At 38.3% G+C, this 14,758-nt stretch overlaps 1 long non-coding RNA gene across 1 annotated transcript; it reads left to right on the forward strand.

The window, feature by feature from the left end:
• Positions 1–308: 308 nt before the first annotated feature.
• On the forward strand, positions 309–14,554 carry LOC120792154. The gene is made up of 3 exons (XR_005707782.1): positions 309–610; positions 13,939–14,037; positions 14,414–14,554. It is a non-coding gene; the product is annotated as an uncharacterized LOC120792154 (long non-coding RNA).
• The last annotated feature ends 204 nt before the right edge of the window (positions 14,555–14,758 follow it).

Genomic DNA, 14,758 nt, shown 5'->3' on the forward strand with positions numbered 1-14,758 from the left:
ACATATAAACACACATATATATATACACACATATACATATATATATACATATACAAAAATATACATATATATATACACATATATATACAAAAATATACATATATATATACACATATATATATATATATTTTTTTTTTTTCACTATGTTGAAGAATGTTTATTTTTTTGGTAGCTAGCCTATTAAAATGCAGGACAATTGTGAAACGTATATCATTACACTATTTAAAAAAATAAAAAATAAAATAAAATAAGGCATAAGTAAAGACAGCTACACTTTGCTGCGACACTCGCACCTGACCTACCTCACACACCTTTATGCAAAAAGCGGGGGTCTATTTAAACTGCCAGGACCCCTCTCTCCGGTTAGCTAACTCTGACTGTTGCTGCTCGTTTAGCTTTACAGAAACAAGTCGGCTGCTGCTGCTTTTTTTGGTTTGTTTGTTTGTTTTTCGGAGGAAGTGATGCCGAAGGGTTGCGCCGCGCTCAGAGGCCTTCCGCCGCCGGCCTCGTCGGCCGTGGTCTCTTTCTTGAGAACCGGACCGCACCGCTCCTAAAACTTTTCTCTGTCCGCCTGGGCTTGCAGGGGATCCTTCACCTCACCCCAACGAAGGTAAAAAGCGTTTGCTGTTCGCGCTGGTATACGCAGGTGCCGTGGGCTCAGGCCTCGGCCGTGCGTATGCTAGCGCTGTTCTACCTGTTAGCAGTCTTCGCATTGTGAAACGACTCACTCGCAGTGGCCGAGCTTCTGGTTGTTGTTTGGCACTGAGCTGTTGAGTATTTTCCTGTGCTCGTGTGTTTGTTTGTGTACTGGTGAAATATGGATGATGGTTTAGCTGCCCTTTGGGGTTCTTTTTTTGGGGGGGTGCCATAGCTGCCTGTAAACAGGTGGGTTGTTTTTTATTGGTCGCAGAGATGTAAATATTGCCGTCACACCAGTAATTATGTCCCCGTGCTGTTGGCTTGATGGAAAATTCACGCCGGCTCCGTCCCACGCTCACATCCGGGAGTCACGTCCGCATTCTCTGCACACGCCTCGCGTTCAGCTGCGCGTTAAAGGAGCATTTCAACTCAGAGCAACGGGTCTATGTCAAAGTGTGCACACCACGACTGGATCCGAACTGCCGGGCTCCCGTTCCGTGGTTTCGGCTGCCGCCGCACTCGGCCGTGCCCATTGCCCGCCTTGAAGGTGCACGGACGGTCATCCGCTCTCCATCAGCACCATCACAACTTTCTGTACGAGGGGAACCCCCGGGATTTCGTAGTGTCTGTCAATAGATGCTGCGCGGCCGACCGGTCTTAACCCGCCGCTGCGTGACCGGTGCATCGCGGGGTCTAGATTTGCGCACCTCGGTCCGCCGGATAGCGGGATTTTCAGAGAAGTTTGTGACACGGCAGCCGCCGCCGCCGCTGCTGCTGCTGCTTGTTAACACACGGCCCCATAGTTGGCATCGGGCTCCGTATTTGATCTGGTTTTTGCAGGTTTCACCCCCCCCCACACACACACACACACACTCCCAGTCTCTGCTGTGCTGAGCTCTCTGTATGTTTGCTGTGAGTGACAGTGTGAGAAACTAGGTGTCAAATTTCTACTCCACATACTCTGAATTCACCCTAATAAATCCGTTCCGTGAGCGTTGACAGGCCGACGTGTTCGCAGTTAAATGCGTGCGCCCTGATAGATTTCCATTATTAGGTCTGTCTTTTGTCTTGAGCTGAGAAGTGTCACAGTTCAACTTCTTTCCGCTACCTTTGGCGACTTTACCTCGGCTTCGTGTGGGCGGCTGTGTGTGTCAAAACAATTCTAGTATCTCAGAAGACAAAGCCGAGAGAATTAAAACAGTTGTGTGAGTGGAGGATTTCCAGCTCCTGTTTTGATATTTTAATGTTGTTTTCTGGTTACATTTGCCATATGAAAGCATTTTTTAATCACATTAGGACACACTGGACACACACAAATCGGATTTTACTCACATTGCTACATGGACATCTAAAATCTGTCTTGGCAACAACCAGGCTTCCATTGTGACACACACACACACACACACACACACACACACACACACAATGCACGCAGGCATTATAAATGCATGCAAAGAAGAATATTTTTACATAAATGCAGAAAGCATAATACCTTAAAAGGATCTTCGGTGTGTAAAGCTGTCATAAAAATTTGATTCCTGGGATGAGATGAGTGACAGCAGCCATTGCTTTGACACAGAGGTCAGAACACTAAATGGTCCGCTGCCCTTCTTGATAACCATAAAGAACCATAGCTAATTTTTTTAAAGAGCAATTTTAAAATGAATTGCGCATTCTCAACGTCGTGTTCACTCAGACTAAAAAAAAAAAAAAGGAAAATCACAGCTTCCAGCCCTCAGTATGCAGATACAGATGTGTGACTGCTATGATGACTTCTGCTATTTGTTCTGGTTTGAGGAGCTCCCATTAACCTCTTGTTAAATCTCCTGCGGAACCTGAATAAGGAGAGCGTTTACTCGGTATTCCTGCAACACGGCCGTACTTGAACAACAAGGTCAGTCTGATTTCTATTCTTGCCTCGCACAATATACTTCGTTAATATTGTTAGAAAGTTGCACAAAGCCAGTCTACTGAGCGTAGGCGTTTCACTTCATTTCTTATTTATAATATATGATACATTTCTAGTTTTAAGTGAATTTTTTTTATTCGAAGGTGTCAAGCGGTGGTGTTCATTATGATTTTCACATGTTCTAGGTTACTTAGGGTAACTGGTATCCTAGTTAAGAACAGCTACTACTCACTTATTTACATACACCTTCATTTTAATTATTTGTGGTTTTTATGCTGCCAAAACCATCAAATTGGTTCTAGCAGTGAAATGAGGAGAGATTAATCTTTCAATGTTCCAGCCCACTCTGGGTTTTTCTGCAGAATAACCTACAGTATGTTATATTTTAGCAATGGGGGCACAGACAGATCCCAAATAAATATTTTAAACCTATAAATAATTCTATTTGTTTTTTTTTCTGCCTGTGAGGAGCTAGTGCTACCTGCTTTGCAAGCTCTGCAGGCCTCTGTCACACATCCTGAATAGTATGTGCGACACCTCAGACTGCATCTCCAGTTTAGAGTGCAAAGTCAACAACAAGAAAACAGACAGCTTATTTTGCAGTCACACAGTGGAATATATATTACCCTAAGGGTGCTCTGTGTTTATTTTTGCCTCAGTTTCCATAATGTGCCCATTATAGTGGTTCATCAATATGAATAGTGACTTAAATGTGAAGAAAGTCACCTCCATAATGCTATATAAACATGGAAATCATATTTTCCCTGCTGTTCTTGAATTAATTAGGTAAGGTAATACTTTATTAAAGAACGCAGGACAAGGTTTACCATTGGGGCTTTGTTTGATATTCTGCTCAGCGGTTAGAATTCTGTTCTTTCCCGCAAGCTTTTCATGTGGGCAGTGTTTTTGGTGTGCTTCAGGGAGCCGCTTTGGTCCCGCTCTCCCTCTGTGGTTGATGATACTAATGAGGCAGTTTGCGAAGATTAAGACCGTTATTCACTCATTTCGTGGTGCACAGAGTGTGTTCCAATTACTGTATGTTACCTCTAGCTAGAACAGAGTTAAATGCTGTACTTACTTTTCTCATAGGAGTGGAGGAAAAAAAGTCCAATTTATTTGTTTAAAGTCAAGTGTAGGAAATTATGACAAGTAAGAAAAGGAAATTCTTGGCAGGCACGGTAAGAGAACAACAAAATTCTGACTTAATCGTTATACTCTGTTAGGATGCAGGTTACAAAAAAAGAAAATTCTGCAAGATGGCTTTTAGATGTGAGCTGTAATGCACAAAACAATCACTAAGATTAAATGTCCTTGTCTGAGAATAACTAATAATAATTTATGTTGATGCATAATGAGTCATGTTGGATTGCTGTTTCTTATTTCATGGGCCACAGCATGTGAATACTGATTTGTAAATTGATTACCATGGCAACAGCAGAAGCTTCGAAGTTTTGAGGCATTCGGGTCAGCCCTAATTGTATGGTACTTTTTAGACTATAACCACAACGCACTTTACAAAGAATAGAAATAACAAACGTTAAAAGAAAGGTTATATGAAAACTGTTTAAAATGAGTTGAAAGAAGTGAATAAATGAAGAGATTTACTGAGCCACAGGCAGGTTATTCTCATGGGTAGTAGCCCCGATGGCAAAGGTGCCATCACCTCTCATTTCTAATTTACAGTTTGAGACAATCAATAGAAACCTCCCCAAGAACGTCAGGCTGTAATTTGTGTGATGTACTTGAGGTAGCTTAAAAACCCGACATACCACACATTCAAAACTGATCAGAAAAATCAGTTCTGAAAATCGTGTTTTTCATCAGCTCCAGCTTTCCTTTTAATGATGATGATTCCAACCTAGAAAATAATCCAACTGAGATCTGTCATATTTTGAAACTCATGGCTGAAAATCAAATCAGATACTCCAGTGAGATTTTTATAAGACTCAGACAGAAGTTCTGAGAAGTTTGACAAACATCATCACTTCTTTTTTTATCATAAATCTCATAAATCATGAATCTTACAGTTTGCTTTACTAAACTGGTTCAAAAAATAGGACACACTTGAGTTGTTTTCTAATATATTTTGGGAAAAAAATAAAAGGAATTTTCAAGTAATTTTCTTATAGCCATTTGTGAATAGAATATCAGTTGCATTTCACTTATACATTGTTAATGAAACAACATCTGTGTGTATTGAGCCTTGAAAAATGCTATAATTCAATGCCTCGCTGACACGAAACTACTCCGGTGACAATGTTATGTTGTATGTAAGGAAATGTTATTGGTAACATCACAGAAATATCGGTGGCACAAACAGACTGCCATCGCTCCTGCTCTGTCCTCTGAGATATTTCAGGGGAAAAGGCGGCACAGCCCTCCCGTTTTTATTTTAGCTTTGATTTCAGTTCGACCCGAGGTTCTCCATGTGCAGAATTTCTTGGCCTATCGGGCATCAGAAAGATGAAAGGGAATATAGCTTTTTAATGTGTCTGAAGTGGATTACAAAATAGACCGGAAAGTGGTCTCCTCTGAATGAAGGTTAATCTTCAACAGAGCTGATGATGTCTTGCTTATCATTCCTCTAATCAAACAGCTTTCTGAAGACATGTGAAGGGATATGAGTGGTGTCATTCTCAGCATCGCTTCAAAAAAAGGATCACTCATTTACAGACAGCGCCGTTGATAGCACCAACCCCTCAAACAGCGAGTAGAGCTTTGAAGCTGCAACATGTAACTGTCAAGCACTGTATTTTTGACCTTTTCTCTCTTATTCCGCACTAACTGAAGTTTAGGAGGGAATCGGCGTCTCCGCAAATAACAGCAGGGTTGCAAGAAAACAGGAATGGCATGCCTGCATTAGCCCCTCCGAGAATAACCCCCATTGTCTGGTTAATTACAGTGGCTGTGCTACAACCTTCAGAACTGTACATACATGTTTAACTTAGTAGATGCCTTCATTACAGCAGGCAATGATAAGCTGTACTAAAATAGGTGTCCTACGCATACAGACAATAAATACCCCTTGTCATCACTTGTGGATCTGTCTAATACAGTTAACAGTATCATTTTAATTTCACTGGCCCTTAATCCCAAAAACTGATGGCATATGGTACAGAAATAAAATGTTTTCTGCTTTTTCAGTCTCACTGGATGATGAATACAGTTATTTTGGTTGGGTGTACAGTTTCATACCAAACTTACTGCATTTTAAAAAATCATTTGCATTAAATAACTAAGTTACATAAAATAATACATGATGTGCCAAGTTCCACATGACTCCCATAACTCCCCCTCACATTATATCACATATATCTATACTTTTTTCAGAACGTAATTGCAAGATTGCACAAGTTAAATTTCCAATTGCTTGCACTTCAGTTTATTTCGATAATGTGATTATAGCTACATGAGAAAACGTTTAGTCTAGAGCCATTTCCACTGGATAAATCACATTGTTGTATAAGCAAGTGTTGTATGTTGTTTTTGCTAATACATTGTTGATAACGTTATCATCAAACCTGGGCTGCTTGCTGTAAAGAGCTTCAGAAAGGACAAAACATGCCCCTTGCAGAGGTGATGACGTGGGTATTTTGAAGCACAACCTTCTAGGGTTGAACAGATGGATATACATTTTATAATATCTAGCTTAATGAATTATTAGTATAAAAAGCAGCATGTTTGATTTGTGCTTTATTGTCAAAGTAGTCATTCAAATAGGAAGTTGGATATTTGAGATAGAAATTAGATGGTAATTAAAGATGTGTATAGAGTATATATGTCACCCCCACAGTACAGAACATTTACTTTTTCTATTTTTTCTTCATTAGAATTATCAATGTAATGTCAAATCATAGTAAGTTGTTTGATTAGGAAGAAACAACTCAACTCAAGAGGTCAAATATTGAATTATTTCAGTAATTTTCATGTGCACGAAAAGTGTCCCCTTACTTCTTATTGACTGACAAACACACATGAAATAATAAAAGAGACAAAAGCAGCTCATATATAAATTGGATTCAGTGCAGAATACAACCTGCGTGAAAAAAGACAAAAGGTTCACCAGAGGAAAGATTTATTGAAATCCTCATCCAGTCTCATATTTCAAGTCGAAGTTCCTTGGGTTGTGTAACAGGAAGTGTAGTTACACAGCGTCTTGACAGCTTAGGGTCACAGAACTGTATAAGCTCTGATAAGCGTCGCAGGAAAACGAGCGGTGAACCTGGAGAGGAAATTAAAAATTAAGGGGGTCCTAAACGCTGTGCCAAAACTCCAGTATCACAAAGTGCACCGCTGACATTCAGTGTGATTATATTGTGGCTACATAGAGTGGAAATGTGACTGTTGATCACCCAAATCTCTTGATGGAAACCATGTCTCAGAAGCAGTATTGGGGTAATCGCACATGTATTTGCTATTGCTAAATTGATGTTAGTGGTTGAAAGCAGATTATTGCATGCCGGTGTGTGTTTGGATACATAAGGAGCTGTCCTTGGTGCTGAAATACTGTGTTGAACCTCCTGGCATTGCTGCATTTGGTTTTCAGAAAAGTATATTAATTAACCACACGTAACAACATAATGGGAAAGTGAGATTAGAAATGCTCAAGTGAAGAAAGCATTTGGAAAAACTTTTGAATATTGAGTTTAAATTGGAAAATAGCTGCTATACTTTACGCACTTCTTTTGGAAAACCTGTTTTTTCAAAGTAGTAAAGATGTTCTGTTTTACATTATTACATTAATACCTATGCATTTCTACATACAGGATTACATTTTTAATATTTCTGTACCCTGGAACATGACATGGTAAATGAAGGGCAATTCTGGAATAGCTTTACAATCATTATTAATGTAGAAAATAGTGTAACAGCTCCATTCTGCTGTTGATTCTGTTGTGACTGGTGGGCAGAGAAAGAATGTCACATTAGTCCAAACTGGAGCTAAAATCATTGGTTGATTAGTTGCCTCATTGATCGACAGGAAATTAAGCTGCAACCGTTTTTCATAAAAAGTCGTTTTTCGTCCAAAAATGACAAACATTCACTGCTTCAAACTACTTCAATGTGATGATCAACAGCCTTTCTCAATATTATGTCATTGGAAGTGGAATATCTTTGGGTTTGGGACTTTTGGTTCGGTAATAAAATAGCTATTTTCTCACTATTTGCTGACATTTTATGACATTAATGGAGAACCAGCAAAATAATCAAAAATGAAAATAATCATTACTTGCAGTTAAATTCCAAACAAATAAGGTGATGATGTACTAAAACTCATAGCTTAAAAACGATAGTCCCTAACAAATTTTAAAAATGCCCTCATTTTTCTTGGGTTTTTTTTGTGGAACATTTGATACCTCAGTTCAGAAACCAAAAGTGCAAAGCTCAGATAGATTAGTTTTCTTATTGACCCTAAATATTTGATGTCAATGAGGTCATATTTAACTACGTCAGGGCTAGTTATCATCATTAGACTTCACAGGCAAGTGTGATTGGTCTCGTCAGCCACACACACTGAAAAGAAGAAGTCGGTGAACATAAAGAAAAATACTGTCTATAACGAGACATCATTGAAACCTGTTGAGAACACAAGTCGTGAAAGACCTACTGTGTCTGGACCTACTGTGTCTGGGCCATTACCTTACTCTGTTAGTAGCAAAGTCTGAAATTACCACATATGCTTTATTCTTCAGTAATGCATCACAAGGATAAAAGACCAGCTGCTGTACTGCAGCGATATTGCAGGAATATGTTTAAAAATTTTCTGTCTGAACTGTCTTACTGATGAATGCACCCAATAACATTTATAAAACTAAACTGACTTCACAGACTTCACATTACAGTGAGTGCTGATCCACATCTTATATTTAATACTACAACCCTGACCCTGCTTCACAAAGATTTGGATAATCAGAGATCTACTATATAGCTGGGTACCCTTAATGTTTTTGGTACTGACCAAATATATCCACAGCACCGAAAGTATCAAACTGTCAAGTGTGAAAAGTTAAGTTCTTGCTGAGAATTTTAGGCTTTAACATTTGAGAAGTCTGGCTTGTTTCTTTAAAGCTTCATTCATAGATTGTTTTTGTTTTTTGTTTTTTTTTAATGGGTTTTTTTTACAGGTTATTTTATTTTTATTTTATTTATTTATTTTTGGGGGCTTCTGGGGCATAATGTAAAAAAAAAAAAAAAAAAAAAAAATATATATATATATATATATATATATATATATATATATATATATATATATATATATATATATATATATATATATATATATATATATATATATATATATATATATTATAAAACAAAATAAAAAAAGCTGTTATTGGCCAATATGGTAGCAAACAGTTCACTTTTTTACGCAGACAGAGCAACATTAATGTTTCTGGACAAGTCATTCTCCTTTCAGCTCTGTTTTAGTCTCCTCCAACTACTGAGGGAAACTAGCTAGTCGCGTACTTTGTCTGTCTGTTTACAGGCCGTGAAACTGAAGCAATAGGCTGAAGGATGCTACAATGCTTGGTAGAATTTAGCAGAACTGCAGAGCTGCGTGGTGATCTTTTTTTTTTTTTTGGTGGGTTCACCACTATGAGCAGCTTTCACATTTTATTCATTTTATTTAAACTCGGATAATGTTTAGGCACTTATAAACAGAAACATTTTAATGATACCCAGCCTAGTCTACAGTAAGTTCAGGCCTGGGCTAAGCCAGGCTATGACAGCTGAAAGCTTTTTGGATTCAGGGTCAAGTTGGTAAAGTAGAGACCGTGACAAATGTCTCACCAAACTTTTTTTTTTTTCCCCTCTTGTTTTTACTTACAATAACATTGTTACTGTTACAAAAACAAAGAACTAAATATGAAACTAGTTATTTAACAAAATATAAAATATGTTGCCTGGTAAACCCTGAGATTTATTTCTTAAATTTAACATTATGACTGATCATTTGTTGCTTAAAATTACTGAAAGTAAAATGTAAATTGCTTTGCTGAGTAGTTTCATAAAGGATCTAGTTTGGTGGGCAGATTGGATACTTGACGCTACCAAACCATAATCATAATATAAAACATGAAATTCTCTATATTATTTGCACTGTGAGACATAATTACAGCGCTATACTCCTACAGGACCATCATTCAGTAATGGCTTTACCATTGTGTTACAGTGTCAGTGTGTCTCCATTCAGTAGCTGTTGTCCCCTGATCCGGTTGATACCTACGTGAGGACTGTCCGTATGAACGTTTTTGTCTCTCTCTGCCAGAGCCAGTATCGTAACTGTTGACAGCGGCTCTACTGTCTGCTTGGCTTAATGCTGTGATTAGTAGACTCATTATAGTGTCATGCTGTGATGCTCTTTTGCTCCCCATCTGCTAGAGCACACAAGTACTTTACTGACAGAAAGACCCACAACTTCACAGGCCTTGTTGATACTTAAACTTGAGGGACAGGCAAAAGGGAATCACAATTAAGAATTTCTGGGTGTTCATCACACACACACACACACACACACACACACACACGTGAAAGACTTACACTGTGTCATCTTCCAATCACAGTGTACCAACCAGACAAAACAACAAAATTAAAGAAAGTAGAAAATTATGGGCAACCTCCCCTTATAAGGGCTGTTATGTTTGTGAAATGCTGACTGTGATGAGGCCTGTGCTCTCCATTTCACCCCGTGGATCATTTGCTGTCTCTTCAAAACTCTTATGGTAGCTGTTGTTCACACCCACCTCCACTCCCACTCCGTTCTTTTCCTCTCTCACTCTCTCACTCTCTCTTCGTTTCCAGGCTGCATGAAGCTCATCACATGTTTTCAGGAAGCTTTTCTGGCAAGCACAAATCCAATTTCTGGTGACTAATCTGCATTTTTTTTTCTCCTTTCTTTCTTTCTTTCTTTCTTTCTTTCAGCCTCCTCTCACTAAACACTTCTCACCATTTGCTGGACAGAGATGGAAATAGCACAGGCAGAGGGCACAGCTGCAAATGTTTAACCTTGCTTGCAGGTCCAATTGTTATGCTTAGAGTTTTATTAGGTGTATTTGCAAAGTAAGATAAGGCCTGAATATATGCAATGTGCCTACTGTAGTTGAATGGTTTAATTTGCATTGCTTTACATTTTGCCTTTGGGGAAAGAAATATATCCATCCTTTATTAATGGATATTTTGAATAAACCACGAATTTGGTTGTTGATGTGAAAAACAGTATTTTATCAGTGCAGTGCACACTTAAACTGCAATCTTATTATAATTATGTCTTCAAACCATTCATAAGTTCACGTTCATAGTAACCTTTGCATGACCCATGACAATAAAATGACGGAAAAAGACAAATATTTATCATATAAATTAAAGAAGAACAGTGATCATTGCAGCTCTGCTGTACTGGCACTAACCGGCACATTATTGGCAGCCGAATCGCTTTTCTTCATGATGCCGGTGCCATGATAACGTATGCACAGCGAGAGAAATCCAATTGTTGAATATCATGTCAGCTGAGCTGGGGGCCACAGCTTTGCTCATGATTTATTACCGAAGCGCTGCCACATTTGCCAATAGGAAAACACTTTCAGTAGAGTCATGGGGATATACAGAGATGGATGAGAGGAAAAATTGAATAACATTTCTCCTGCGCTTACCTAACATTCTCTCCAGCCTTCTCCTATTTGTGAGCAGGAAGAGAAAACTAGTTCCATCTGATTGAGTCTGAATGCATATGTGTGGAACTTATTTTGCAGAATATATTTTTCATTGTTATGTTTCAGTGTGCTTTCATTTTGAATATGCTTTTTTCTTCTATTGGAAGACATGCTGGTGTTTTGCTGGCTATTGCTCTCAGACCAGAGGCGATATCAGTGCCGTAGCTGCAGCCAGCTCTCGCTGAGATACTGGAGTGTCACTTCCTTTGCCACTCTGAAAGGAAATGCAGTTCCTCTGTTGTCCAGAGTGACTCTTGTTATTCTTTGTGTTTTTTCGCCACCCCAAAAAGTCTGCTTGTTTCATCCGTCAGGCTCTGTATCATCTATCCCCTTATTTGTGTGAGACTGTGTGTGATGTTGGGTTATTTGCTGAGCTGTATTCTATCCTCACTATAGATAACAATCTACACAAGTCACAGCCCCCAGAATTCGTCCAGACAAAAGGTTACAAACGAGTTTCTACAGTGTTGCTGCTTCTGTTCTCTTAACTTGTGAAATTATAACTGTTCAAAGTGTCTGCCCAAGCGCATTGCGGAAATCCACAGCTTGTTTGGCCAGCATGACTCGCAGTGTAAAACATTGTTTTAATATTTCTTTTGAAAGGGTTTCAGATTTTGCATTTCACATAATAACCCTTACCATTTTCATACAGGTGTGTGTGTGTTTGATGGGGTTTTTTTAACACTCTTTTGGAATATAATAGTAATGGTACTATGCTCTACCAAGATCATGGAGTCCTTTTTATTTGTGCTGAAGAAGGAGTTGACATCTAATTCTGAACAACATTTAACAGTCTTTTGACCTTTCAATTCAAAATCAACCATAAAAGCAGAGCAGCTGTGGCTTTTCATAAATAGAGCTGATTGTGTTTGGGGTGAATGAAAACGAAAATTAATTTTTTATTACCTTGAACCACCGTCAACAGTTACCTTGCTGTGTTTTCCACATACCATATGCAGACGAACTTCAAGAAATACACAGTGATACCTGGTGGGCGATGTTAGAGCCAGTTTCCAAATGCAGCTTTTAAAGGCTACAACAAGACTGACTTTAACTTATGTAGTTAACGTTCTCCGAAAATGTGACATTTTATTGCGTGAAACTCTCAGTAGAAATAAAGAAAACGAATGTGTGCAACTTCAGTCACCTGTTCAGAGTATTTCAGTACAGGAAACAAAAACTCTTGTGTAAGTTTTCAGTTTTCTACGAATACAGCTGTGAGTTGTTGATGTGGTGATTTTGGTGTCAAGTGTTTATTCCAGAACATAAGTTATTAAATTCTCCATATGGATCGTCCTTACTACTTTTAAACTGGCCTGCTAACTCTCCACTATGCAAAGCGGTGCCGCTCCTATGGAAATGTGACATTTGCTTTGTTTCTCGCCATCTAATGAGCCAGTTAACATTCAGTTGTTCACCCTAATTGACTCTTACGCCAACCGGATGGAGGCACAGGACTCCAAATAATTACTCTCTTTATGAGCCAATGTCTAATGAATTTAAGTGGCATATTTACCAGTTGGCTGACTCTGGCTAGAAGTGATGGAATAAAAAGATGTCTGCTTTCAACTTGGTAAATGTAACACGCTATGTTACAGTGTATATGTAGACTCTTGACGCTCTGAAGGCAATGACGGCTGTTCTACAGTACCACAACTATTCAGGCTGTCCTTGACACTGTAATAAAATTGTATTGCAATTCTTCAGTCGCCCTCGATTATAAATAATGAGGCAAAATTGGAGTCATGCCATCACGGGTTCATTGTAGAAATTTTCTCAAGACTGAGTTTGTCAGGTAGAAAAAGAAAATTTGTAGTACCCAACAGCTAAACATTGTTTGTGAAGGACTGAGTCAAAATGGTCCTCGGAACAATATATATATTTAATTTCCCCAGAATTATCTCTGCTGTAATGAACCGAGGAAGGAAAAAAACTGGTATTATTGATGAACAAAGGGAGAAGTTCCTGAAACATTATTGGTTTTACTTCAAGGTCTACCAGTTTGACTTCCAGAAAATTCCCCAAATGAATGTAAAAAAAAAAAGAGACAAATGTACCGTTATAATTTCACTCTTTTTCCTCTGTTTCTCATAAATATAGTGTCTTTTGTGTTACTTGAAGTGTATCAAGCAATTACAATCAAATGACTACGACCTTGGTTTGAAATAGCACCAAAATCTTTCTGATAATTTGGTTGCTTTATCAAAAACCTCTTGTCAGATTTACAGTACCACTTAGTGATTGTGGCAATTATTCAATGACACAACCCCAGAGGAAGCACGATTCAGAAGAATAGAGACTTTGGGATTGTTTTCCATGGATGACTCTATTAAATCATTGATTACAGAAAGAAGTTGGATTTCAAAAAACCTGAGCTGACTGTTAAATTTCAATGAAAACTTCCATGTCCATTCACATAATGGACAAAGGAAGGGAAATTCATAATTATGCCCTCAGCAAATAGGTTATAACAGCAAAGTTTGCATAATATCTAGCTGCTGCTAATTAATGGCAGTGTTTGATTCAGCTCGTCTTCTGAGACACCGAGTTGCTCTTCACCAGGAAATAAGACTGTGCGTCTATATAGTCATATGTGTGTTTAGCTGCAGTTTACTGTGTCATACGCTCCTAATTTCATGCTAAGAAGATAAGGTGCTTCTGTTCTCTCTCCGTTTACAGCTATACCTTGGCTTTCAGCTCAGCCCTAAGCATGTGATTCCCTGACTTAAATAGGGTACCTCTGTGGAGATTTATAGCCATCCAACTACTAAGCCTCAGGTAACTGAGAGGAGGACTAGACAAGCCAAGTACTGCTAATTCAGCATGTTAGTAAGGCAATAATTACAACTTTAAACCACAGCATGAGCCGCGTTATCAGTTTTATTGAGCATTTATGTCCAGAATGTCAACATGAATATAACTTTCTCATCAGTGGTGGGATTGTCTGTATCAAATTAGATACACTAAATGATTTATTCTTTAGAATGAATGACTATTAAATGTACCCCATGCATTTTGCTGAGGCTGATCCATTTGCGTTGTACTTTAAGGTCTATTTTTGGCCTTGGAATTAAGTGCGATTAATAAATAAATAAATAAATAAATAAATAAATAAAATTGAAGTGAAGGTCGACCAACTAACTTTTTTTTCCAGGTATATCTCATCAAAAACCACATCTATATCCGCAGGTGAAGGCCACAAGATATCACTGAAAGCCCCAGATGAAATCTAGTAAGCGGAAATAAGGTGAAGAATATTTCTAATATTTCTGATCAGTGTTATGATTGCAATTTAACTTGAAATCATTTTAACTCCAGGCTTGTTTTGGTAATTTATTAAACAAGATAATCCCAACGATATCTTGTTTCATCATTAAAACAATCATAAAGTTATGCAGCTGATTGTTTGTTTTGTTTTTTGCTTGTCGTTTAGGTTAGGTTAGTATGTGAAAAGCCAATTTGTGAGTAAAAAAAGTATTGCATTGATGGTGTAGTAGCA

Source organism: Xiphias gladius, chromosome 7, assembly GCF_016859285.1.
Source record: "Xiphias gladius isolate SHS-SW01 ecotype Sanya breed wild chromosome 7, ASM1685928v1, whole genome shotgun sequence".
NCBI lineage: Eukaryota > Metazoa > Chordata > Actinopteri > Istiophoriformes > Xiphiidae > Xiphias > Xiphias gladius.